The sequence below is a fragment of the Cyrtonyx montezumae genome, unplaced genomic scaffold (assembly GCF_038088225.1).
Source record: "Cyrtonyx montezumae isolate F1298 unplaced genomic scaffold, pur_monq_1.0 scaffold_1, whole genome shotgun sequence".
In the NCBI taxonomy this organism is placed as follows: Eukaryota; Metazoa; Chordata; class Aves; order Galliformes; family Odontophoridae; genus Cyrtonyx; species Cyrtonyx montezumae.
In genome coordinates this window covers 14094330-14120848 of record NW_027071825.1, presented here as the reverse complement: position 1 = coordinate 14120848, position 26519 = coordinate 14094330, and positions in this window count along the sequence as shown.

The following is a 26519-nucleotide window of genomic DNA, read 5'->3' as shown; positions in this document are numbered from 1 at the left end:
TTGCCTGAGAAGCTTAGTTTTAATAATGTTGGTAGTTTTTCCTAAGATCCTAAGATTCCTAAGATCTACAGCAATTATTTGAGCCTGAGAACAAAGTTCTAGAGAAGGTTGAGAAATGTATGAAGTTTCTAGTAGGTAATTCTTTAGAAATTCTGCCCATTCAGTGTACACAGAATATAGCTTGATGATCAAGTTTGGCTTAAGGCTTCATGCAATTTACAGAACAAATAAAGTTTGACCATAAATGTTGCTGTAGTTTTATAGTTCTACAGGAACTTCATAGTTTCTATTGGAATATTTACTTGGCAATCTGTTCTATATATGCTTCTGTACCTCCAAGACTAATTGACTTGTAAGTATATATAAAATAAATTATTTATCTGTGAGTTATATGTGAGCACTGGAACAGGCTGCCCAGGGAGGCTGTGGATTCTCCTTCTCTGGAGATATTCAAGACCTGCCTGGACTTGAATGACCTGTGCAGCCTGCTGCAGGGAGTTTGGACTTGATGGACTTGATGATCTTGAGTTCCCTTCCAACCCCTACAATTCTGTGATTCTGTGTGAGTTCCTTGTAAGTTTTTCTTGTATGGGCCCAGTTCTCCAACCTGTCCAGGTCCCTCTGGATGGTTTCCTTTCCCTCCAGTGTATTTACCTCACCGCTCAGCTTGGTGTTGTCTGCAAATTTGCTGAGGGTGCACTATGTTGCCCAGTAATGTATAGACTGGAAAGATATATTTGCATGGATATAGATGCACAGGTGAGTATAAACGCACCCTTCTGCATCAATGTACTTTATATTTGGTGACCCATCCTTTCCTTTCCCTCTCTGTAGCAAATCTTAATCCACATTTTCACTCTTTTCTCTTCCTTGGCTTCAATTTTAAGGGAACCCCCATGACCGTGGGTTTTGCTTTTACAGCACTACTTACACTGCCAACTGCAGCTAAGTCATGTTTATATATAAAGCTTAATTAAGACTAGTTAAAAAATGGTATAAAAATAGTAAAATGTGTATAAAAAAACAGAAAACAAACATCTTCCTTTCTTTTCTTAAATAATAAGTAAAAGAAAGTTTTGTTTCACTGTGGAGCTGTAGAACCTGCAGCCTCCATAGTGATAAGATTAAAAATCTATACTTTTTGTCTGCTCTTCAGAACAGTTGCAGTTTGTTCTGGTGACATCCCATCTGGGAGATACGAGTTAGGTACTAGCTGCTCACAAATAGGAATGAGTTTTCACACAGGCATGTATAGATTATAGACTGGACTGCTAAAGCAGGTCTCAATATAGCATCCACAAGCTAGGGGGGGAATTACTGTTCTAAGTCACCTTTTCTCACCTGTCTTGAACTTGATCCACATCTATTTGAATTGTTTCTTGTTAAGCTGAGATCAAGAGGTAAAATGGTCTTCACAGAAAATGTTCTGCCAGGCAGTGATTTCTGGAATACAAACCCTTGCCCTGATTCACAGCCCTGCAGAAAGTAAGAGGTTGGTTTGGAGGTAATAAAATGTTCCAACTCTTGGCTGTTGTGAGGAAGTTCCTTTTTCCACTGTAGCAGTTGTCTAGCTACTCTGTATTGTGCCATCCAGCTGAAAAGCAGCATGGAGTATTGTATATTAGAGTACATTATGCTCCTGAGAAAGTTATGTTCTAGCTAAAACCCAAAACAGAGGGACATTCTGAAATATAGTCATGAAATTGTGTACCAGGTTTATGTGCACAAATCTTCATAACCAAGAGCAAATGGGGAAATTAGTCATAAAAATCCCATTTACCAGTAACAGAGTTGGTGCCTGCAAACCGCAGTGCACCACTTAGAATATGGCCAATATAATAAAAAGGGAGTAATCTGATTTAATGGAAGCACTGGTAATCAGTTTTTCTAGTAAACTTTTGTAAGAAATGTTTGCGCTCATGTTCAGAGTACAATGGGTATTTTGTGTTATCATAGAGCAAAGTTACAGTCAGCCGAGTCTGATTTCTCTGCATCTTCATTCAAAAAATGCAACAGCCAAAAAGCATTGTAGTGACACAAAGCACGAGGACATTTTAAATGTCTAGCAGGTGATCTTTAGTAATTGATTGTTTGGGGATGAATTTCTTATAAGCTTCTGGTGGATTTTGCCATCGTTTTCGTGAGATTCACAGGGGAACAATGTGTGGTAGAAAGGCTAGTTACAGGTAAATAGAAAGGACATCTTTCTCATGGATCAGTGCTCTCTATGGAAATGTGAGTTTTGCTCACATTTTACTTATTTTTTTATATCAAGATTTGTCAATGTGGCTCTGAGGAAAATTTCAGCAGAAGTTAATTTTTTAAAAAATGTAGATTTTAAAATGTCAAGAATTTTCAGATTAGATTACGTGTAATTGACAGTGTCCTTTAGATTGACAAGTTAGGATGATCTTATTTTCAATGACCTTTTATTTTTAAGGCATTTCTTTAATGGTTTGAGTCGCAGTTTAAAAATAGAAAGCCTATGCATGTGCTTCTGCTTGCTAGGGTACAGCAAACTTGATTTCTGAGGTTGCTGACAGCTTCTGAAAGATTTAGGAACTGTCAGCAGGAAACATTCCCATAGAATCTGTACTGTGAACTTTTTCTGGAAAAACAGCATCATTTAGCAGGTAATATATCTGCAATAAAAGCACAGTTATGCAATAATGGCTCATTAATATAGCAAATCATAACATGATCTTTTCTACTCAATTTTAAAAGGAACTTGTGGAAAGAATAAGCTCGTACTCAGATGGTTGGTGAACCTGGTTGTTTTTGAATAGTTTTGGTTTTTAAACTTTGAATTATCAACCTGATTTTTATGGGAGATAACACTGAGTCAAGGCAATCTATTTCTGAATAAACAAATGTCCATTTGGACCTAGGTTAGTACAATAGGGGTTTTTTTTTGTTCTGTTTTGTTGGTTTTTTTTTTTGCCCTTTTATGAATATGCTAGGATACTGCTGTTGTACTTTGGTATGTAACTGCTAATATATCCTTTATGTCTTTACAATCTTGTCAATGCTTTATGTTTTCCTTAGTTTTTCTAATCTAAAATAATCCCAGTGAAATCCTTTGATTGTCTGTTTGGACCTGATCCACTTCTAAAGCACGAGTGTAATGGACTTTATGGCACTTACTTGGAAGTAATTTATCCAACAGAGTGAATATAGATACTTGTTTTAATAAGAATATGCTTTATGGTAAGTGGAGACGGCTATTTAATTAGCTAAAGGGAAAGCAGTTCATGATACAATCTGTTCCAATCATCTTAGACATTAAACAAAAAGTCAGATCAAGTTATTTATGTACATACACTTTATTTGCAGTTCCTTTGTGTCACCTCTTGGTAGAACTTCACAGCATTATCTGGATTAAAAAAAAAAAAAAGTATGTTTCTTTAAAAAAGAAAAAAATGTAAGCAAAAGTTTCACTTACTGCAGTCAGGCCTTCAAGTGCGTACAATGAACTTGTTCCGAAAGTAATGCCTCCTATTTATTTCCTTCAAAACAGATACAAAGAACACAATAACCACAATAACACTACTTGATACAGAAATTTCTCAGCTAAAAAATACTGCTTTTCAGCATTATCAACACCATTAGCTAATTCACATGAATGAGCTGGTAGAGACTCTTAATTTCATGGTGTGACAGCTATGCATAGCTGTCTAGAACATGGCTTGTCTTTCACACCACTGTCGCCACTGCTGAAATGCACCACTCACCTCCTCACTGCACTCACACCCACTGTTTGGTCTCCATAAACAGTCAGCAAAAGTCAATGAAAGTCAATGGGTGCCATTTTTTTCTACACAGAGAAATTCAGTAACACCCCTTTACTTCATCCGAATTTCCATGTCAGATGCCATTCTGTCAGATTGCCCCTCTGCTGCTGTCTGTAACACAGCAACAGAATGTGACAGGATATTGGTGGGAAGGTTCAGCCTCTACTGCCATCCCACCAATGTTCACTTCTGATGTTGTGGGCCAACATAAGCAAAGAGGTGGCATTGCTTTTGGAGCAGCCCTCATGTATTAAAGCAGTTGGCAGTGGCAACAGTCCAGTTTATCCTGGGTAATGTGCACTTTTGACATTTGGTGGTTTTCATCTTTCTGTTGAGAAAGCTGATGTTGGATTCTATAAAAGTATTACACTCTTCTTTCTAATGTGGATTTTTTTCTATTGCCTTGAGCTGCCTATTACATTGATAAATAAGATGTATTTCTGAAGCACAAGGATTCCCTTGCACTTCTGCAGAAGATAGTAGAATTTTAGGAGGGATTAAAGCAGCATTTGGAAGCTAAACAGAGACATGCTTTCTTCAGTTCTTCTGACTATATTGAGTACTGGACATTTTATCTCATTTCCTGTGTTATATTTTGCTATTAGAAGGAAATGTAGCTTCAAACCCATCAACAGCAAAGCAAGGAAGAAAAAGTATGCAGGCTTTAAAGCGGTCTTTATGAGAACAAAATATTTAGTTGTGAAAATCTGTTAATTATAATACTTCATTATCCTCAAAAATTTTCTTTGTTTAAGGGACCAATCCAAAAACAATATGATTTAAAAATTCCAATGGACTCCAGTGGTCTTTGGATCACATCTGTAGGAAAGAATGATGTCTCATTTATCCAAACGGTGTTAGAGCTATTGTGAACATAGGGCACTTTAGGAAGATCCCTCCAAATGGTCTTGAAGTGCTTTCCTTTGCACTATCACTGCCTATAATAAATACTTTCAATTAGTAAATTATCCTGATCAGTGTTTTGTTTATAGAAAATATTCCAAATTCTTTTCACTCAAATATGTCACCAGGATTTTCTGAATAACTGATTGATTCCATATGATTCCATATGCAATTTGTCAGATTACAGGAACCCATCCAGCATTTTCTGTAGTGAAGCCTTCCCTGTGTTGAACAGCCACAGACATAAAGCATACTCATTCAAGAAGATTGCCTGTAGCAATAGGAGTGAAGCCTCAGGACCAAGTTTATTTCGTGCAAAGAAAAATATCAAAATCAAAGATAGGCTTTTCCTATGATTCAGATTTTCAGTCCTCATCTATATTAAGTTGAACGAGTTTGTGATATAAAGCAGCAGGTAGTGAGTGCTGATGGTTTCTCTCTTCCTCACAAACATGTATCACCAGCTGGCTTATGTGACCCTGCTTGTTCTCATGAAGTCAGTGGTAAAACTGAGGTATTAAGGATCTATGGGCCATGTACAAAAAGATATACTCTGAACATGATATATCCTAGTAGCTGCTTAAAGCCCACAGACTCATGGCTTTCTCCTTGTCAATAAAAGAAGTCAGGGATGAGCAACTCCCAACACTGTATGAGTAACTTGCATAGATCATTTTATTCAGCCACATGATGCAAATAAAAGCTTAAAAGCATGGTAACTTTGCAACGCAGTTCTGGCAAACCAGTGGTAAGTTACTCACCAGTATCAGTCTTGTTTCTGTTACTGGTCCAAGCATGAAAATAGGGATCCCAAGCTCTGTTCAAAATTACATTTTAAGGAAAAAAAATTAACAGGAATATTTATTGTATACAAATAATTACCGTCCCAAAACCCAGAGGAAAACTTGTCTGAACTTCCTAAACCTGATTGTCTAAGGCTTGTTTTCTGGAAGGTGCTAATTGCCTCCTAAGGGATGCCAAATGCTCTCAAATCCCATTGAATTCAGTGAACTCCAATTGATGCATTTCAGTGAATTCCCAATGATGTCAGCCCTCTCAGCACTACAGACTCAAGGGCTCTCAGCAGCATTCAGGATTGTGTCCTACATGAACAAGCAAAACAATGTGCATGCAGTGCCCTGGTTGACAACAGGGAGGTTAATAAATCAAGAACATCAATTAGGAATTGCGTAGCTGCGCTGCTCATTTATACCCTCATTCTTCAGAGACAGATACATCTTTAACTTTGCGTGCACTGCATATAGTCCCATTGACTTAGACAGGGAACTATTCAGTTCACCTATCCAGTTCATATTCAAATGAATAAGCACCTAATTGCTTGCAGGGCTAATGCCAGAGGGGCTGAATCCCAGCAGATTTAAGAGCAGGGATGGGGCAGTTGACAAGCTGTCCGCTGTTCTATCATCAGGCCAGACAGCTGAGCTTTCTCTGGAGCTGCTCTTCCAGCTTTACTATTAACAGCGTGTGGCTCAATTTGTGAACTCTGGTGGTTCAGGTGCTACTGCAGAGGCAGTTCAGACATGTGCAGGGGATTAGAGGACAAAAGCAAATATGATAACCTCAGTGTTAACCCTGGAGTTAAAAGTGCCCTTCCTTTGCAGATCTCCATGATGGAGCAATGTTTCAAAAAAAGATTGGAACACTGACTTTGAAAAATAATACAGCAAACGGTTCTTAGCACTTCTGTGGACCACTTGAGGCTTAAACCATTTTCCCCATACTGTCAAATTTAGCTTTTAAGCTTCCCTCTAAAGTTGATCAGTATATTATATTGGCATCACTTATTTATCACTGACATGCAGTCACTCCTATACTGAAATGTGGTAGCAGTTTTGAAGTCACACTGCAAGAGAAAGGACTTTAATGTCCACAGATCATCATATCCTTAGATTTATATCTCACAAAAAAGACCTTCAGATCTTCTAACAGCTGGATCCAATACTGATTCAGAAGGAAGGACATTATCCATGGCATCACTAAGCTGTTACTGCAGTAGTAAGCTTGCTTGGAGGTCTCCATTCCAAATAGTAACCAGCCCAACCCGCCTTAGCATTTAAGATCACAGCATAAGGTGGTATGGCTGCAGGCCATAACTCTAATGAAAACCTGGTACAGTGAGTAGATTGTTCCTGGATCTCATTATAGGCAATTGTTCCACTACTTCTGCTGTTTTTAATTCCTAAACATAATATTTACCTCTAAGCATTCAAAGTTATTTTGAATTTTATCTTGACAAATCACTAAAGGGTCTATTCTTCTTTCAATGCATGCATTTAACTCTCATTAATGTTCATATGAATTATGTGCAGAGCTCAGCTCCAGCAGGTTTTTCCAGCAGGGCCTGAGTCTCAGCCCATATATGGTGCTTCAAAGTTTCTTGTTCTTCTGAACAAACATAAAATTCTTCTGCCTGAATGGAGCAGAACAGTGCTTCCCTCGCCCTTCACTCTGACCTTCTGGTCTGCTACACAGATCATCAGGCCAGCACTGCAGCACAGGCAGCCTGCCCCTTTTCTTTCCCCATTTCCAGCCATGCTTACGTATGTGTTCTGGGAATCCTAAGGGCCTGTATGATTTAGCAAAAAGCTCATTCAGGCTCAGTGTACAGAAGCCTTGTGCAAGCTTTTACTGTAGGGAAACTGTGGGTGTATTTTGAACTGAATCAGACTGTAGATTATGCCTGATGTTCAGTGAACTGGAAAGGGAAACAAGCTTGTGTATGTTGCATGCCACTTCAACATTCTATGAGCTCTCTGCCAGTCTTTCAGTTATGTTTCCTGAAGATGCTTTTGATTATTTCTTCATATTATTGACAAAATGTATCTAGCACCAAACCCATGATATCTGGAAACCAACAAACCCTAAAGGAATTAATTTTTAGACACAGCCACCCAAAGGTTTGAGAGTATGAGTGTTGTTCATACAGTATTAGCTACTGTAGCAGGAGTTGAGAGGCTTAGCATAAAGGTTTTGGAAAATTATGATTTCCTGGGGCTTCTGCACCAACACTTTGATACAATGCAGGTTACTTTATCAAGCACTGACTGAAGCAATCTCAAAATTGCTGGCTGGAAATAGAAAGGCCTATTTCAAAACTTTAAAATGCCTCTGCAGGGCAAGGTGCATTCTCCTATGCCTAGTGAAAGGAAAATAAATCTCTCTCTAATAGAGAAGATCTGTAGAAAACAGGCCTTGAAATACCAATGTCTGCATTACAGAGATCTCTGGATACTGTCATGAAATAACCAAATAAGTTACTTCTAGCAGCACAGGTAGTGCTGGCTAGGAAGCCAAGTTTCCATTCTGCCATAGATTTTAGTGTTTTCTTTGAGGCTGGAGGAAGGAAGAGGGGAGAATTACCCCCCATTTTTGATGAAAGCCAAAACCACAGGAAACGTGGCATATCTGAAATGGGCTGTGCTGCAGGGAGTACTCAGCTGACTGATAGAAGCTGACACAATTTTGGTCAGTTTTGTGGCTGTGAGTTGCAGGGAAGAGTCAAAGTGGAGGGAATTCTGTAGCTGCCAGGACTTCCAGGGCCCACAGTCTGTCATACAGCCCGTCCTTTGAGCAAGGTCTCATGACCTACAGACCGCTTGACTTCTAGCTTCTACAGCAATATGGGATGCAGGCAGCCTGTGTAGTCATCAGAATCAGAAGTCTGAAAGCTTTCAGATTCAGTACAATTATTGATGTTATCCTATGGATGCCCACTGGCTGTAGATCCTGACAGCCATTTTCAGGCGTGGGTTAAGAGTCCATAGTCCCAAAACCTCTGGCAAGCCTTCTGGGCAGATAAGAATGCAGAGGGACAAGTAGCAAGCAGTTTGAGAAACTGGGCTTTCCAACAGCTCAGCAGACAGGTTGGCAGAAAGCCAAAATGCCAAGACCTTCCTGACAGATGGTTTCATCAGATCGTGGCTGAAATAAAGATTTGAAGGAAAATAACGTAGATTTTTTTGATCCAGCATTTTCAACAAGTTTCTCTGGAGAATTCTCAGTGAGCTCTAATTTCCAGGAGCTTGAAATGGTTCAGATGTTGCTGGGTTTGGACCAACTCTTATAAAACGCAAGCAAACAGCAATTACTAAGTGAGAAATTATGAGGAAACGCTGTCTGTTTGGAAGGAGGGGTTACTAACAGAATGCTGTTTCCTAGACAAATACTGTGTATGTTCTCTGCAGAAGGCCAAGCGTTCTTGGAATTCACCTCTCCAAATCTGAGATGGAGCTGCCTGCTTAGTCACTCAGGAAAAGGAAAGAAACTGCAGCCTCAACTGAAACAGTGCTGTTTGATGTGATCATTTCTACTTTTTCCTGGAGGACAGAGCTTCATGATCTGTTATAGGTTCTCAATCAGAACTGCTTCTCTTGCATCCTTGGAAACTAAACTACGCATCCCATCAATCTCTTGTGGAGATTTCAGTTTGTCAGATGATCAGAACCCACTGTATTCTTAACTCTTCCTGTTCCTTAGTTTGGGAACAGAACTGGCTGTTGACAAAGCCACTCGTTTGTTTTCTGGTTATTTTAGTAGGGATTCTGTTTTTTTATTCAGCCTGTTAATATTTCAGCCTCTTTTCTGTTTCCTCCCCACTGTCTACATTCCTTTCTCAAGGCACTTTTTGTCCCAAAACTTTGTTCTGGTTCCCTGAGGGATTCCCCAGCTCTTTTGTGGCTCAGCAAATTGTGCAGTGATGCAACTTTGTCTTCATGTTCCTACTGATTCCAGGAACAGATTCTTTCTCAATCTCAGACTGTCTTTCACTGTTGCATGGAAAAGGCATTCCTAGTAAATGCCTGATGTTCCAGAAATTCCCATTCTTTTCCTTGTCCTAACATCTAACATTAAACAAATTCACTAATCCAAAATCTTACAGACACAGTCTAATATAACAGCCACACATTATAAGCTTTCATACTTAAGAAAACTAAATGGAAGAGTAAGAGCTAACAACTGTATCTGGATAGCAGCCATCACGGTGCTATAATATACCTTTTTTTTTATCATTTTATTTTTCCATCCTTTGCAAAGTTGGTTCACTTAACTGTGCTTTTGCCAGTGATGTTCTCAAATGACAGTTCATTTTACCTTAGAAGGAACAACAGCCAAGCCTCCATTTTCACTAATTGAGGGCACCAGTGATCCTTGCAGTTGTTGTAGTATCTTTGTTTTAAAATAGTGAGCTCATTAGAGGCAGTGGACTCTGCTTCCATTGGAACAGTTAACAAGCTGCAACACAGAACATTTCTACATGCCCTCCTACCCCCTGAGAGACTATCTTAGACATCTTTGCTGTTACAGCCCTTAAGACAGATTGTTTGCTGAAATATGAAGGAATTTTACCATTCTGTGGTACAGGAATTAGTGTATTATTGATATTGGATTCCAGGCCTTCATTACTTTGATGTATTTGTTTTGATTACAGTTCTTTAAAAAGCAGATCTTTGAAATAACTTATGTCTCAATTTACCAGCATAAAACATATTTAAGGGCACTACGGTGGAAATGTGCTTGATTGAGAGCTGTAGGTATTAATATAAGTAATTGACACTAAATTTATTTCAGTAACCCGTGTTTACTGAGGCAACTTGAACTAAGCAGTGATAGTATGATTATACACAGGAAGGAGAACAATTGTGTATCTTAGTGTCAGATGGGTGTTAGGTTTCTGGACAATGTAGTGTCGTTTTGCCACTCGGAAATAGCTGAGAGCTGTTGTGCTTACCATGATGCCAAGGACTACAGAAGAGCAGTGCAAAGAAGCTCTGATATCAGTAGCACTGTCTTCTAAAACTGGGGTTATCAGTCAGACTGCTCTCCCTTGTCCTGCATATGCGCTCAGATCTCAGCTGAGCATAGCCCCCTATCAGTACTTGGTGAGTTTGTTTTTTTTAATTGCTTGCTACCCACATATGCTACTTCTGTTCTGTAGACTTAGTTTGTTTGCTAGTTTGTTCCAGGATGTGTGAAAAGGTAGCCTTCCCAAATACATTCCTCCTGTGTCAGTGTGTGGTGATAGACAGGATTTGAGTTACTTGCCTGATGTTTTCTGCTCCTCACCTTGAAAGAAAGGAAGCAGCGTGTTCTGTATCTGCAATCACAGCCTTTTCTAAACACTTTAGTATGTTATTGTAACTTGCCTTTTTTCCTCTTAAAATGTCTTCTGTAGTACATTCAAATACTAATAAAATGCTACTAGGAAAAAAAACCCACCATCATAAAATGCATGTTATTGTTTTTAGAAGTCTGTGAGATAGAGTTAGTGTAGGAGGCTGGAATTTTTTACAAGGGCAGTATTATTTTCACTTATTAATTTCAAATTGATCAATATTTTTACTTTGGGTAAAATAAAAACATAGATTTTCCTGAGACTTTACCAAGATAAATTTTGTGAACATTAGGCATTCCAGGATATACAGCCAGCTCCTCCTGAGAGGCCAACTGATAGATCCATTTGTTCTGGGATATGGTTTTCTCCTTCTCTCATCTGTCATTTTTCATTTGTGGTAACGATGCAAAGGATTGTCAACTAAGCAACTCAAAGTTTTAAAAGGGATTCTACACTACCTCTGATGTCTAGGGTCAAGAACTGTGGCCTGAAGGAAAGACTGACCTTTGCCTTCTTGATGTGCTTGGGAAAAAGGACAGTGGATTGGGTTGCAGCTGTTGCATGTGCTCTGGAGTGGCAGACAACAAGGCACTGTGATAAAGTAAGGAATCGTGTAGTAGAAAGTCAGCTCATCAGCTTGGTCACCTCTTTCCATTCCTGGCATTGAATCACTGTAGCCATCTTATATGAAGTCATCTACTACCTCTCCTCCAAACTCTATTATTAATCCCTGTTCATTGTTCTGCATCATTCTCAGATGCTTATCTTTCATTTTGCCAGAAACGTCTGAGCCATTCACAGTGCTGGGGATGACTGATAGGCTGATTGCCTTGTGAAGATGGTGGCTAGTGTGCCTTCAGAGTTCTACTGCAGGCATTGAACAGTGCAGTTATGAATGGGATATATTCCTGTAAACAAACAAACAAAAAAAAAACACCAATAACAAAAACCTTCTATTTGTACTTCACATATTTATGTATACTGTGCACCAATTGGGAGACACTTTAAGAAATATGCTTCCCCCCTCTTGTAATTTTGAATGCAAAAGTGTTGCTCAGCTTTGCTTTTCTCACACTCAAATATGTAAACAAGAAAAATCCTTTCAACCAAACAGGTTTTTTATTGTTATTCATGTACAGTTATACCATATGTATCAACTGAGTCTTTCACACAAGGGAATCTCAGTGTTTTAGAACAACACATCACAGTGAGCAGACAAGTCATATAAGTTCTTGTACCCCTTATGCATGAAGCTTTACATTGCAAAATTGTTTAAAACATTAATCATCCTCAGTAAAGACTAAGATAGGAGCTGATTTTCATTGTAGCCCTATGTAACAAGGACAAATCAAACCCTTAAACTTTTCACAGATAATCTGCTGGTGGTGTGATGTCTCTTCCAATTCTTCCTTCTTTTACTTGTTTTGGCATAGATTATTTTTTTCCTGTTTATATGACCCGCTTTAATCTTTGTTGAAACTTCTACTGGAAAGCTAAATTTTACTCTACTAAGGAAACAGTGATTTAAGCATCTTATTAATTTGGTCAAAATTCATTATAATCCTTTATTACTTGTTCATAAAAATGATGTTTTTGTAGAATTCTTTCTGACTGCCGTAGCATTTGGGTCACAAAACTCACTGGCATTACTGCAAGTTATTTGTAGTGTTGAGTACAGCATACTTTGCCTAATTGCAAGCTGCTGTAGGAAATTCTCTAATAACTACATTTCACAAAATATTGAGTTAGTTATTCCAAAATCAAGTAAATCTATCTGTATTTGTTTCACCTGTTTCATATTATGTTCGCTGTTTGCTTGTTTTGTTTTTTTTTCTCCTTTAAAATTCTTCAAACTATAGACTTACTAATTTTTAATGAACTGTAAGACTCTGGAGTGCAAATGGAGGGTCCAGATGCGCCCTCTACCCTGAGTGCAGCAGTTTTTTTGTATTTTCCATTACAAAATTAGGCATTACAGCATAAGTAATTTTTATAGACATTTTATAGAAAAGACTGATGCTTTGCCAACTATTTTTCTTATTATGAATATTGATAAATATTATCTGGAATTGTATACTGAAAAGTATGTTTTGAAATACTGTGGAACTCATCTTATTGTATAAGAGGTCTTAAGGTGACTATCAGCTTTTATACCAGATCAAGTCTACAGTGCCATGCAAATACTGAGATCTCTGTATGAGATAGCTGGGTAAATCTTAACGTATGTGGGTAACTGAGTCTTCGTGATTGGCTTAAGCATCAATGTATGCAATATTTGGAGGAGTGGAATGGTTCTCACAGACAAAACAGTACAAAGGATGGTATGAATTATGGTCTGTATAGCGAAATAACCACATTCTTCATAATTAGCATTGTGAATGTGTCATTATTTTGTGACAGAAGAAAGTTTACAAACCTACTGTTACTTGGTTACCGATTCTCCTTTGCTGACCTGCCTGTTTAGCAAATTAGAATATATACAATTGAAACAAAGGAATGGTGATGTCTGCACTTGGAAAAGGACTTTAGATTTGTTTCTGACAGTGATCCATGACAGACACTGGAGTTAAGAGTCTACTTTTGACTTAAATTAGGAATGTATGGGATAACTTTTCTCCCTTGCAGTAGTCAATGTCTTGATTATATGTAATATTTTGAGGTGGATATAAATTTGGATGGAAGGACTTTACTCTTCCTTCAATAGTATTTTCAAAAATTAGCTCTGGTAAGTGTGGCTATTTATTTATTTTCTCTCTTTGTAGAAGTTGTGTCAGTTTCTTTTTTCTTTTCTTCTTTTCTTCTTTTCTTTTCTTCTTTTCTTTTTTCTTTTTCTCTTTTCTTTTCTTTTCTCTTTTCTTTTTCTCTTTTCTTTTCTTTTCTTTTTCTCTTTTCTTTTCTTTTCTTTTTCTCTTTTCTTTTCTTTTCTTTTCTTTTCTTTTCTTTTCTTTTCTTTTCTTTTCTTTTCTTTTCTTTTCTTTTCTTTTCTTTTCTTTTCTTTTCTTTTCTTTTCTTTTCTTTTCTTTTCTTTTCTTTTCTTTTCTTTTCTTTTCTTTTCTTTTCTTTTCTTTAACTTTCTTTTCTTGAAAAGTTGTTTGTTTCATCTATTTCTGGTAGCTATAAATAGTACAAAATGTTTTTAAATCCTTTTAACTTGATTTTTTGCTGTTCTTGATTGTGAAAGAAAAAAACACAATTTACCTTCTCTGTGTTGCTTGATAGCATGCTTTCATCAAGTCCCCCCTTGCTTATCTCTCTCCTAGGCTACATAGTCTTTTCAGAGTACTCTTACAGTATTGTTGTTCACTGTATCTCATTCATAACACGACAATAACATAACACTGTTCTTTTTCGGGCAGTTGCAGATTTTACTGGGGACTTGGTTGGGCTCTTCAGGTTGTGCTTTTGGTCTCAGATGCACATTTCATGTTTTTTATCATTTAAAAATCTCTACAATTATTTTCTTGTCCTTTCACAAAGGACATGATGTCTCAACTTGTGATATATTAGCAGATCATTGTGATCCTTCTTTGTCCCACATTAAATACCCTTACACATATCCTGCAGTTACTTCTATCTCAGTGCTCTGGACCTTCCAAAGTATCAAATAGGAAATGATATAATCAGTGACATAGTTTAGAACATGAGGTCATTCATGTTAACCTGTTGCTATACAGAAAATCAAATTGAATTCTACACTCAACTTTGTGCTACACTTTTTCTTTTACCCCAGCAATATTTGGGGTAAAATATCTAAGTTCTATGACAACTTAGCTTCCTTAATAGCTTCACATAAAGAAATTTTTTACAGAGCATCAAGCAGCTCTACTTATCTGCTATGATACCGACACACACCACAAATGTTAACAGATTGTGAGACAGTTTCCTTTAGCATTAGTTCTTTTTACTATCATATGTGAATCAGTTTATCCAAGTCAGGTATATATAATGAATGATCAAATTCCTTGATTATTCTGAGTTTATGTGAAGAGACAACACTGACTTGGCCCTACTCCTTTGGAACAGTACCTTTCACTGCTTACCTTTTGCCAGCAGCCTAGCCAATTTATATTTAAGACCTTCTGAACCGTTGGTGTAATGCCATCATCTGCACCTGATGACTCATTGTTTTTATAATTATCAGTTTGCTCGAGAACCTTTTCCCCTGACACTTCAATTTCCCAAAGTACATCATCTTTACTACCAAAGAGAAGGAAGCCCCAATCCTGCTTCCCACCTACAAATCTTTATTAAATGCATGGGAACATTAGACTTTACAGCATACCGTGAAGTCCTTAATGTTTTGTAATGAAAGCAAATTTAGAAAAATGAAAATACACTTTTTCTCCCATATTCTGTAGGTGGCTTTTTTTTTTTTTTTGGCAGCTCAGTGAATGTAGAGAAATGTGTATAGTTTTTTTTCCCTAACCTTTACTCAGTTATCCAGATTAAATGGTATAAAACTGGTAACTGAAAAAAAAAAATCTCAGATTTGCTCGAATTTGTCACTCAAAAGGAAGTGAAAATTGTGGTTGAAAAATCCAACATAAAATATTATATTACATTATATTATATTATATTATATTATTATTCTATAATATAACAGAGTTAAAGTTTCACTCCATTTTTATTCCACATTCATCTGAAATTCTTTTTGTGTTTAGCATGGTTCTAATGTGTGTTAAATATTTACATATTTTGACACCTATTAATTTCTTTGCAGGAATTTTTAAAATTAAAGGTTCTAAGCTAATGAACGTGATTTGAGAAGTGCCAACCTTACATTGCAAAGAGGGCAGTACATGGCACCATTAAGGATAACATGAAGAAGAATTCTCTGATGGGAACTCTAATAAATGTAGTCGTGTGATGTAATAAAGAGCACACGAAAATGGATGAGGTATAACAAAATTATTTATAAAGAGAAATGCAAAAGGTTGTCATACTGAGTGGTTACATGCAGTTATAGGGAACACTAACAAGGTTATCTCTAGAAGCTGAGTGCTGAGATGCTCACAGATGTTTTTTAACTAGCACAAATAGTAAACTGCTTTTATCTTGTAGGACAGACAAGACTGGAGTTGGAGGGGAGCTAAATCTTTCTGCTGATTGTGAATAATTCAGAGCCCAGTAGCAATAATAGCTCATATAGGTCAGTGTAACAAACAAAGCAGCTTAACTTCTAGATGTTTGTTGGAGGGTTACCAAGCTAAACACTTTATTGCTGCAGTATCTGGGATTCTTCTTGATATGACATCTTATTTTCACCTCGTGCTTTCTAAATTAACAGTGAAATACATATGTGCACACAAATGTGCACATGCACACGAGGGTTAATGAATTATGGCAAACTCAAATACTCAGCAAAAAGGTTTACTGTGGAAGCAAGGAGCCCTTGCTAAGCAACTACTGTAACATTAGAGTACCAGAGGCTGAGACTCTGCCCGCGTTCCAGAAGTACAAGGATTTCTAGGAAGTGCAGTAATTCAGAGTTGGCTAAGCACTGTTCCAGCAACACACTGAGCTAAAACATCATTTACCCACAACATCAATGTGATCTGAGTTTTATACTATCATTTAAACAGGAACAGATTTACAGCATAGACTCAAGATACTGCTGTAACTAATATTGTAACAAAATCAATAGACAAATGTGCTAGCAAAGGGGTAGTCACCACTGTTTTCACTGATGTGTATATGTGCACAGCACAGTCACACCCATGTGTTTTAAATTCAGCTCATAGGAAGGAGTTTTAAGCTCAGGGATTTAAAAAATTCAGACTCTTCAGACCAGAATCATATCAAGACACGGCTAGGAGTATCAGTGGCCAGGTCTAGAGCCAATAAAAATCTGTGGAAGTGTTTTTCTACTGGAATAGGCCTTTGGGGATTTTCCTTTAAGATTACATTTTAATTGAAGTAGTGAGCCAGTTCTGCATGTGGTGGAAGTAAGAAGCCTGCTAACATTAGAGTTCCTCACTGAGCTTTGCTCATTTTGCCAGATTAGTTAAGGCGTTTCTATTGGACTTAACCTTCAAGCTGTGGACTGATGGAACACTCTGCACTATTCACCAGGGTCCCCCATCTTCAGAGGCTGATTTTTGGCAGGTTATTAGTGGTCATGGTACTCAGCTGGGATAGTAGCTGTTTGCTCTCAGTTTTCAAAAATTTGCATCAGTCACCACAAGCATTTTGACACCTCATAATTTCTTAGATTTAAAAATACATGTATAGAAACAGAAAGAAAGGTGAAAGCTGAAAGGATGAACAGAGTGTCCATGGCTCGTAGAAGAAAAAATGTCAATGTAAATATCAAGCTTAAAAATTATAACTTGGAGCATTTACCTTCAGAAGTTACAACGTGCTGAATGCCTTTGATCCACACACCTCAATCATTAAATGTTACTAAGTAGGTTTTTCTTCATACATACACCTTCTACCCTGCATTTATGGGCTTGGAGCACCAACTCAGAAATAAAGACTTACATTGATTCTTATTTTTAAATTAACATAAGCTCAAAGGGCTATTTCATGACAGACGGGCTGTGTTTTCCTTTTATTTTTTTCCACAGGTTAGCTGTCCAGAAAGAGGAGTCATTAAGTAAACTTAAGAATTAAAATATTCTTTCCTCAGTTCAACAAAGAAATAGAAGAACATTAATATGAAATAGAGGGTATATTAATTTATGGATTTTTTTGTTGTTGTTGTTGTTGTTTGGTTTGGTTTCATTTTTTTCTCTTGATGGAGAGCATTTGTGCACACAGCTTGAGAGGAGTTCAGGGCGGTGATTTAAGCCCACATACTTTAGCATTACAACTGGCTGAAAGCACATGTTACCTGTTCAAGTGGCAAGGAATAGCTTGTTAAGTCATACAAGCACTAGGAGCATGGTTACTTTTGATCATTAGCCTATATACTAAAATGTTAATTGGAGGCCCTCTTCTAATTGTCAGCAGTGATGTGCTCGTTCATAGGGTACAGATAAACCTCGGTGGTACATGACAAAAGGGTTAACGAATGAGCAATGCCAAAGAAACAAAACCACATGTTGCATTAGGAAACATTTCCGCAATACTGTGTTGTTAGTGTGAGGAAATGTCACGTGCAGCTTCAGACTATTTATACTGCCTAAAATCAATTTTGAAAAACGTAAGCACTGGCCACAGCGGGGCCCTAGCAAGGATTTGAAATAAACCTCCCAGGAGGAGGATGTAATTATTTTTCTCTTAATATCTAAAATATCGAGTTTAAAGGGAGAATGTAGAAGCATTCATTCAGCACAAGTGCCTCAGTGTGCTTGCTGAATGGCACGGCGCAGCCTGGAGGCTGGTGCTGCGTCACATGCCTGCTGCCCTGCCGACTGTGTTGGGATTACAGAGGGTGTCAATGAGTGCTCAATTTAGCCACGGAATTCTAAATCCACTTGGAGTGGAAAACCACACATGAGCACGTGTACGCATTTGTGCACAGGCACACAGTGCTCCTGGTGCTGCTGCCAGTGGAGGTTGCTGTGGTATGCTTATGGGGTGGGGTCCCCATGGTAGGAATGCCAAACATCTTCCTAATCTTATTCACCTCACAGAAGTTATAGCCAACCTTAACAGTGGCATTTTTGTCTTCAGAACGTATTGCTATTTTTAAAGCTAGCTAAGCGCACTTCATTTAAGAAAGCTGTACTGCCCTGGTACTTTTCTTTGCATTTGTGAGCTTCCACCTGTCAGCCAGCTTGATTGTGTTCAAATGAGACATTCACATACCAGCTTGTCTGAGCAGCAGCAGATGTGCCTGGGGATCTGAGCAGGAAGAACCTGTGAGCTCTTTGTGCTGCACGATAACTGTGTCTTTCATTCAGGAAAATACATTCATAGGGACCGCCTTGAGGTATCACCTTTCCAGTTAGAGAAGATGCAAAGCATCCTTTCATATCATTTGGGTGTGAACCAAAGGGAAAGTCCCAACCGGAGAATTTTCTTGTCTGCTCTGGAGTTCTGAGTGAGCTGGAGGTAGCAGGTCAGAGTAAAACTTCTCACTTTAAGATGCATCATAGTGCCTCATCCCACTCTGCTTATCCCATGGTGATAAGTAATTGATCTTGCAAAGCAGATAAAATCTCCCAGAAGTTATTTCTATTACACTTTGCCTTCAATAGTAGAGAATTCATGCTCTTTCGGGAAGGGTCAGCAAATGCAGTGTATGAGGCATGTGACTTTAGGGTCATGTACAGTGTTACCATCAGTGTCTGAGTTAGAATTCCAGACATCCAGGTGACTGGAATTCAGATGCCGTATTTTAGACAAGGCCCATCTCTGATTTTTGCTCAGATATAGAAGGAACAGAACAGAACAAACCAGGTCTGTCCAAGAGAGGAGATTTAAAAGCGAAGATCTGAGATCTACAGGAAGGATTGCTGCTATCTCTGGGCCATATTGTGTCATTGATTTTTAGGTTGATCTCTTAACTGATTCCAGTTGGGACTTAGAGTTAAAAAGTGATGATACGGTGTGGCCCTATGCGATGAAGAGTAAAGGCTCAGGTTTGCTTGCAGCTCCAGCTGTGTAAATCCTGAGTCACTCGGCTCAGCTGGAGCGAGGTCACTGGGGTGGGGAGAGCTTGGAGCTTGTTACCATGGGGTACGGGTGGGTGCAACCCACAGTGTGTCCACTGCTGCAGGGGAAAGGCCCATCTGCACCCTCCCTGACCTCAGCTAATCAGATAATTCGAGGCAGCTTCCCTCTCTATCAAAGGAAGATAAGCAACCTTGAAGTTACCACAGGATAAAAGCATGCATGCAGGCAATTACCAGAGAGCAGCTGATGTGCTGTGAGTTCACACCCCGCTTTACCCTGTGGTAACTTGTTTGTTGGCTGGTTCTCTCTGAAGGCAGAACTGGAGAGCAGGCTGCAGCCCTTTGCATCACCCTAATGACTGCTATTCAAAAAAAAAAAAAAAAAAAAAAAACCACTTGCAGCCTTCTAAGCTCTTTCAAGAAAAAAGAAAAGGGATGGGCTCAAAAAAGTGTTCCTTTTGGGGATATTTCCCATATGTTTTGAAGTAAGGCCAGCCTGACAGTTCTTACTAGTTAGCGTCTAGCAGTACTTCAATGCAGTCCAGTTGCTACCCTTAAGATTCCAGCTTCTGTCTGCTAGGATTTGTTACAGCTGTCAATAAGCAGATCACAGTAACAATTACAGTGGTGTCTGCTGACACTTCTGTGGTTAACTCCTGCCATTAGTTTTGTTATAAGTCCACATTTATTAGTTGTGACTTTGACAAAGAACGTGCACTTTAAGGTGAATTTACCCACACAATTATAACCCTTTGCTTTTTAAAAATGCATTTATTTTCACATTTACCAAATGCCAAAAAATGAATGGTTTGCAATATAAGAAAGCTCTTTGTTAGTTTTATTTGATCATTTAAAAATCTCATGGTTTGCCAGAATTCTACTCAGACCAACAGTGAAACAAGTTAACACCTCAGATGCTGGGATATAATAAACTACAAAATGGCCCCAAACATATATTCTTTCCAGAAGCTTGGGAACATACTGTGCTATTGGAAATGCTGAAACTTGCAAAACAAAGAGATAACTTCAGCCTTCAAATATAACCCTGCAACTCTATTTGCTACATTCTGATTAATGCTGTAATTTGGCCCAGAAAATTTAGGGTAAAAGCTGAATCTGTTGGTTAACATGTAACCACACTGAGTGATTGCATGAGTCTCAGACCTCTTTTTATCTTACAAATCATTGGCCCTGAAATACTTATAAAAGGCATAAATGAGTAATTTATAGATGAAGGACCAAATTCACCAGTGCTGGGTCTGGAAGATATAAATAACACTTTCTTGTTTCAGCATGGCTCATTGCATGTTAAGCAGGGATTGACTCTGCCTTTCTTTGCTGTTTTCTGATGATGGAAGGAGATTAATTTCATTTGTGGTTGGGGTTTCATATGAGCTTTGCTGTTAGCGGCTGCTGAATCAGTGCATTCCTCTGCTGCTCTGGCCATTCGCTCTTTGGCTGTCTAGCATGCATTTTGGTCAGGTCTGGTACTTTCATTCTCCTGCTTCCACCACTTGGCAAGGCGCTAGACTTTGGCATAGACTGGTAGGAGTTGGCATAATTTCAGTCTGCATTTGCTCTGGAATTTTAGGTTAAGTTTGTGCCGTCTTGTCAGTACCACTGAGTGACTGACTGCCTGTCTGGTGCTTCTAAGCCAAACATCATAACATTGCTTTAACATAGGTGATTGTTTGGATTAATAATAAAGTACTGGTTGTTGAATAGAAAAAAGAGTTTGCTCTAGGAACCAAAACTATGTTTTGATTGGGATATACTGGGATATTTATGGAAAAATTCCTTTGGCTGGAAAAATTATAATAAGCTACATGCTACATTAAACCTTTTAAAAAAATTAACAAAAAGGACCTGCTTTATGTTGCTTCCAAAAAGCAGTTCACAATCCAATAGTATCTATTATCCAATAGTCAATGCTGATGGATAAACAGTCACTGTACTTAAAACACTGGGGAGCCTTGAAGCAGGAAATGATACTCATTTACAGGTACTGGTGATTCATTAGGAAATCATAGCTGTGAACCAAGATTTTACTAGTTCTTGTAATGTAAAAAACTGATTGGTTTGATTTTGTTCATTGGCAAACTTTTCAACTAGAGGCTTTAGCAACAAATTTGGACAAAACAGTGACTGTATAATTTCAAAGCCAGGAAAAAGAAGTGCATCACTGCTGGCATTTTATATTAAAATATATTCTATCTATCATTCTAATAGATTCTCTTTATGATTTGTCCATCTAATCTTGAGAACAAAATACTATTCTCTCTCCTTGATATTGCGCTTTTTGGAAAAGCAATCTCTTTTCTAGTTGTGTCCTTTGAAGTAGCTCATAGCATGAGAGGTCCTGCATCAAGAGTAATTAGACCAAACTGCAAAAATCCCAATGGAAGTCAGCAGGTTAAGATAGCATTAACTATTTAAAAATAAAAATAAAACAAATAAAACAAATCAGAGTGTTTTAGAGGACAAGGAAAGTGAACAAGTCCTTCCTATGAAGACAAAAGCAAATAGAATCTTTTTTTTTTTTTGCATATTCTGATCTTCTTAATTAGCAAAAATGTTTTAGATTCTTCTTCTGGAATTTGTGAACACCTATTCTTAGAGAGAGGAAATGTAATGAGATTATTATAATAATTTCTATGCTGCTGGGATATTATAGACAAGCAAGTTATATGCAATTTCAGGGTATGTACATTCATGTGTTTATGTGGATTATTTCCCCAAACTGGAAAGAGATTTTATACTGGGACGTGGTCCCTACTTTTCTGCAAAGAAATACTTTTTGTTTTTGTGAGTAATCTTTTAATTTACTTAAGTCAAATCTGTAGAATAATTTTTTGAGGCTCATTTAAGAATGTTGCATGTAGTGCTTTTTTTCAACCTGTGATCTTTCAAAGAACCACTGGCAGATAGCAAAGAAATGGGCCCTACTGCCACTCCACAGAGATGCTCTATTTCTGTCATCTCCATGAGGTTCTGTCTGTACCTCTTCCCTGTGTTATAAAAAAGAAGTAATATAAACATCTCCCCAGATAACTTCTGTACCTTTAGAAGGGCTCCTTTAGGTGTAGATGAAAAAGAAGCTACCCATGGTATAACATTTTACAAAGTAAACTTAGGTATATCTCTTAGGTAGATTTCTGAACTAACCTATGAAAGTGTCCATCATTTTCTGTTACTCTATGGGCACAGCTTAACTCACTAAAATTAGGTTATATATAATTGCCCATTAGTAAGACACCAGAAAATCCTAAATTGTGAGTAACTGCACAGGGCAACACATACAAAGAGGCTCCATCCACACTACGGAGTTGTACTTTTGTTACATGTTACAGAGGATGCAGAGCTGTGAATATTCTGATCTCTGTATTAGAGAAATATACATGCTAGCAGCTGAGTGAGTACCTTAGTACCTTGTGCAGTCTGTCTCCATCGTGTTCTTGTTAGCCCCAGTACATTGATATTCATTATCCTAGATGAGAACAATAGTTATGCTTTCATGAAATTTGCAATATAATGTGCCAGTCAGACTGGGATTATTTATCAGACCACAGAATTATATATCTAGAGAATTTTGTATTTGCTAATATTTCAGAATAGTGTCATTTCTATATGTATTCCTTTTTTTTTCAAATAGAAGAAAAATATAACAAAGGAAGTGAGAGCTATAAGAATGATTAGACCTCTTATAAAAGGTTTCTTAGTGCTGCTGCTGACCTTCTCAGTCTGTTCTGCTTTGCTTTGGTATGTTTAACTGCCCCAGGAGGTCATTATCAGACAGTGGTGACTGTTTTGTCAGGTCTTATTGTTTAATTAGATCACAGTTTATGTCAAAATTCGAAAATTCTTTTGGCACATGCCAAAATTTTCACAGTTTTTAGTTTTTAAGTTGAAATATTTCTCAAACAATAAGCAGCAGCTACAAGGGGGTAGACAAATTTATTTAATATTTACAGTGTGCGCTTAAAATTTGTGCCTTGGGTTAAATTCATTGAAATGTGACATCTTATTTTCAAGAGTATCCTATGGGTAATCCCTTGAAACTTGTATTGACATTAATATAAGCCTTAAGAAATAGTCCTGCTGAGGCTCACATTATCTATAGGAAAGCTAATTCTGTTTTACTGATCTTGCCTCCATTCATCTGAAATGGTAGAAGATTGTGTAAACAAACCCTCATCTACAGAATTAGAAAATGATGTTTTTGATATGTCTTTCCTGCCCTTGAAATTATATGCCTGGAGTATCCAATCTGTGATGTACCGTGTTTCACTAATGGTAAGATAATTGGTACAAATTTCTAGGATGAGGTAAATGCCAAACTGCCATACCACAAATCTGTTGTTTGTATGTTCTACTTGTTTCTGAATAAGGCAACCTACTTATCTTTTTCTTTACCATATTTAATTTAGAACCTGTTATAGAAATTAGTGGGAAAAGAGATATATTACTCATTCCTCACTAGTAAAGCATTCTATTCAGGAATAAATTTTTAGTTGTCATATTCTTATTCATGTTGTGCAGAGCCAAATCAATTAGTGCCCTTGGAAAGATGCAGTATCCAAACTGAGCCAAGAGTGATGGTGTTCAAAGTATCAAAACATTAAATGATCTCATGCAGGTCCTGTGTTCTGGAAAATGTGTCTGCTCTCTCCAATTTTCTCTTGTGTCCTGATAAAGTATATTATCTCTTTAAAGACATTTAATGTCTCTCAGCAAAATAAACCTGAAAGGCTCAAATCTCCCTCACAATAAGCTGTTAGTAAGGCTATCCTGTGTCTAGATGCTTCAGTGTGTGAGACTGGAAGTCATAGAAGCTTTGGGGGTAATTTATTTCTCTAGAGCTATCGCTCTTAGATATCTCATTGTCACTCACTATTCTCCAAGCATCTCTTTGTTGAATATTAATGGTAAATGACCCCACTCCCTAGGATTGCTATGAGCACTGTAGTATATCAGCACCCAGGCTTTTAATAGAGCAAGGTCTGTTCTACACCTTCAGAGCAAGGTGCTATTGTCCCTCCAGGTGAAACACAGGGAGCTAAGTCACTCACAAAGATAAATGACTAATTAAGAGCCCAGAAAACAGCAAACAGGAAAGCATGTGAGAGTGGAACTAATTACTGCTGCAGCTGTGACTAAAACCTGCTAGTAGGTCAGATGAGGCTGCCCAAGCAGGCTGGGGCTTCTCTGAAGTGACTTCCTGGAAGATGCTGTGGCAAAAGCAATATTGCAAAAGGGGCTGCTAAGTAGGGGAACTGGGAAGCAAGTAAGGACCCTGAGGATGGAATGATTTGAAGTAGTGCACAGTGGCTTAACTGAGGCTTGACTGATGTTCTCAATATCTTCTTTACTTCTGTCTTTAATAGTCAGACCAGTTATCCTTAATGTACTCAGCTCACTGAGCTGGAAGACAGGGATGGGGAGCAGAATAAATACCCCACAATTCAAGAGGAAACAGTGACTTGCTATTCCATCTAGACAATTACAAGTCCATGGGGCCAGATGGGCTCCATCTGAGGTTACTGCCCTGTTTAATATCTTTATTTATTATTTGGAGGCAGGGAATGAGTGCACCATCAGTAAGTTTGCAGGTGACATCAATTTCAGAGGAAGTGTCAATCTGCTTGAGTGTAGGAAGGCCCCTCGTAGGGATCTGGATAAGCTGGATTGATGGGCTGAGGCCAACTGTATGAGGTTTACGAAGACCAAGTGCCAGGTTCTGTGCCTTGGTCGCCAACAACCCCAGGCAATGCTACAGGCTTGGGGCAGAATGTCCCAAGGAAGGAAAAGGGATCTAGGGGTACTAGTCAACATCCAGCTGAACACGAGTCAACAGTGAGTCCAGGTAGCCAAGAAGGACGACAACATCCTGGCTTGTAACAGAAACAGGGTAGTCAGCAGGGCTAGGGAGGTCATCCTCCATCTGTACTTGACCCTGGTGAGGTGTGTTCAGGTGGATGTTGATGAAGCTGTGAAGGGTCTGGAGCACATGTCTTATGAGGAGCGGCTGAGGGAACTGGGATTACTTAGTCTGGAGAAGAGGAGGCTCATGTTGTAGTGAGATAGGTGTCAGCCTTTTCTCCCGTTTAACAGTGCCAGGACAAGAGGTAATGGCCTTAAGTTGCACCAGGGGAGCTTCAGGTTGAGTATTATTTCTTCTCTGAAAGAGTGGCCAAGTGTTGTAACAGGCTGCTCACGAATATGGTGGAGTTGCCTTCCCTGGAGGTGTTCAGGAAGTGTGTAGATGTGGTGCTTAGGGACATGGTTTAGTGGGCATAGTGGTGATAGTGGGCTGATAGTTGAATTAGATAATCTTTTCCAATCTCAGTGATTCTATGATTAACATCTGATCTCCACGGAGATGGAAGTGGCTTAAGAGTCTCAATGTTGTCTATCTTGTGTTCTCTGAAATGAGACTGGCAAAAAGGAGTGACTCTTTCATAAGGGAGAGGTAACCTGTGCTTTGGGATTTAGTTTAGTGTTTCCAGAACCTTGAAAACTGAAAGCCCTGATCATGAAGGCAGCAAAACCTGTGCTGCCAAGCACAGTCATGAGGAAATATTGTGTGCAAGAGGGAATAAGAGGGAAGTTGCAGCCAGCTTAAATGTGGCATATTCTCCATCACAACTGCTAAACCTACATGGAGCCCTAAGGGAGAATCAACCTAGACGTGAAGATGGCCCCATATTTTCCTCCTATATTTGGCCAGTGCCAAGGGCACAATGCCAAGCCAAACCTCCCCTGTAAGCAGCCAAGGTTCAGTTGCTCATTTGGTGGAGGAGCCTCTCCACATCACTCATTTGTTTGCAAGTTGCTCCAAATATCTGCCGACTTTGACTAATGTTGTCCTGTTTATCAAAAGTGGGCTCTTTGCCAGCCTGGCTCTAAGCCTAGCCTCTCCACGCAGACGTATCTAAGCCTCTGCCCTCAGCTCATGCACAGACTTAGTCCTGCTTCCTGTTGCATTTCACCTTGCCCATTCTGGAGAAATTTTGCAGCCTTCTACTGTCTGGATAGAGACTTGCAGATAAGTAAATTTTATCAGCTATCTTTGTGAGTCTGCTCAACGTTTCTTCAGTCTGGTCGTTCATCTTTAGCCTTTCTCTGATA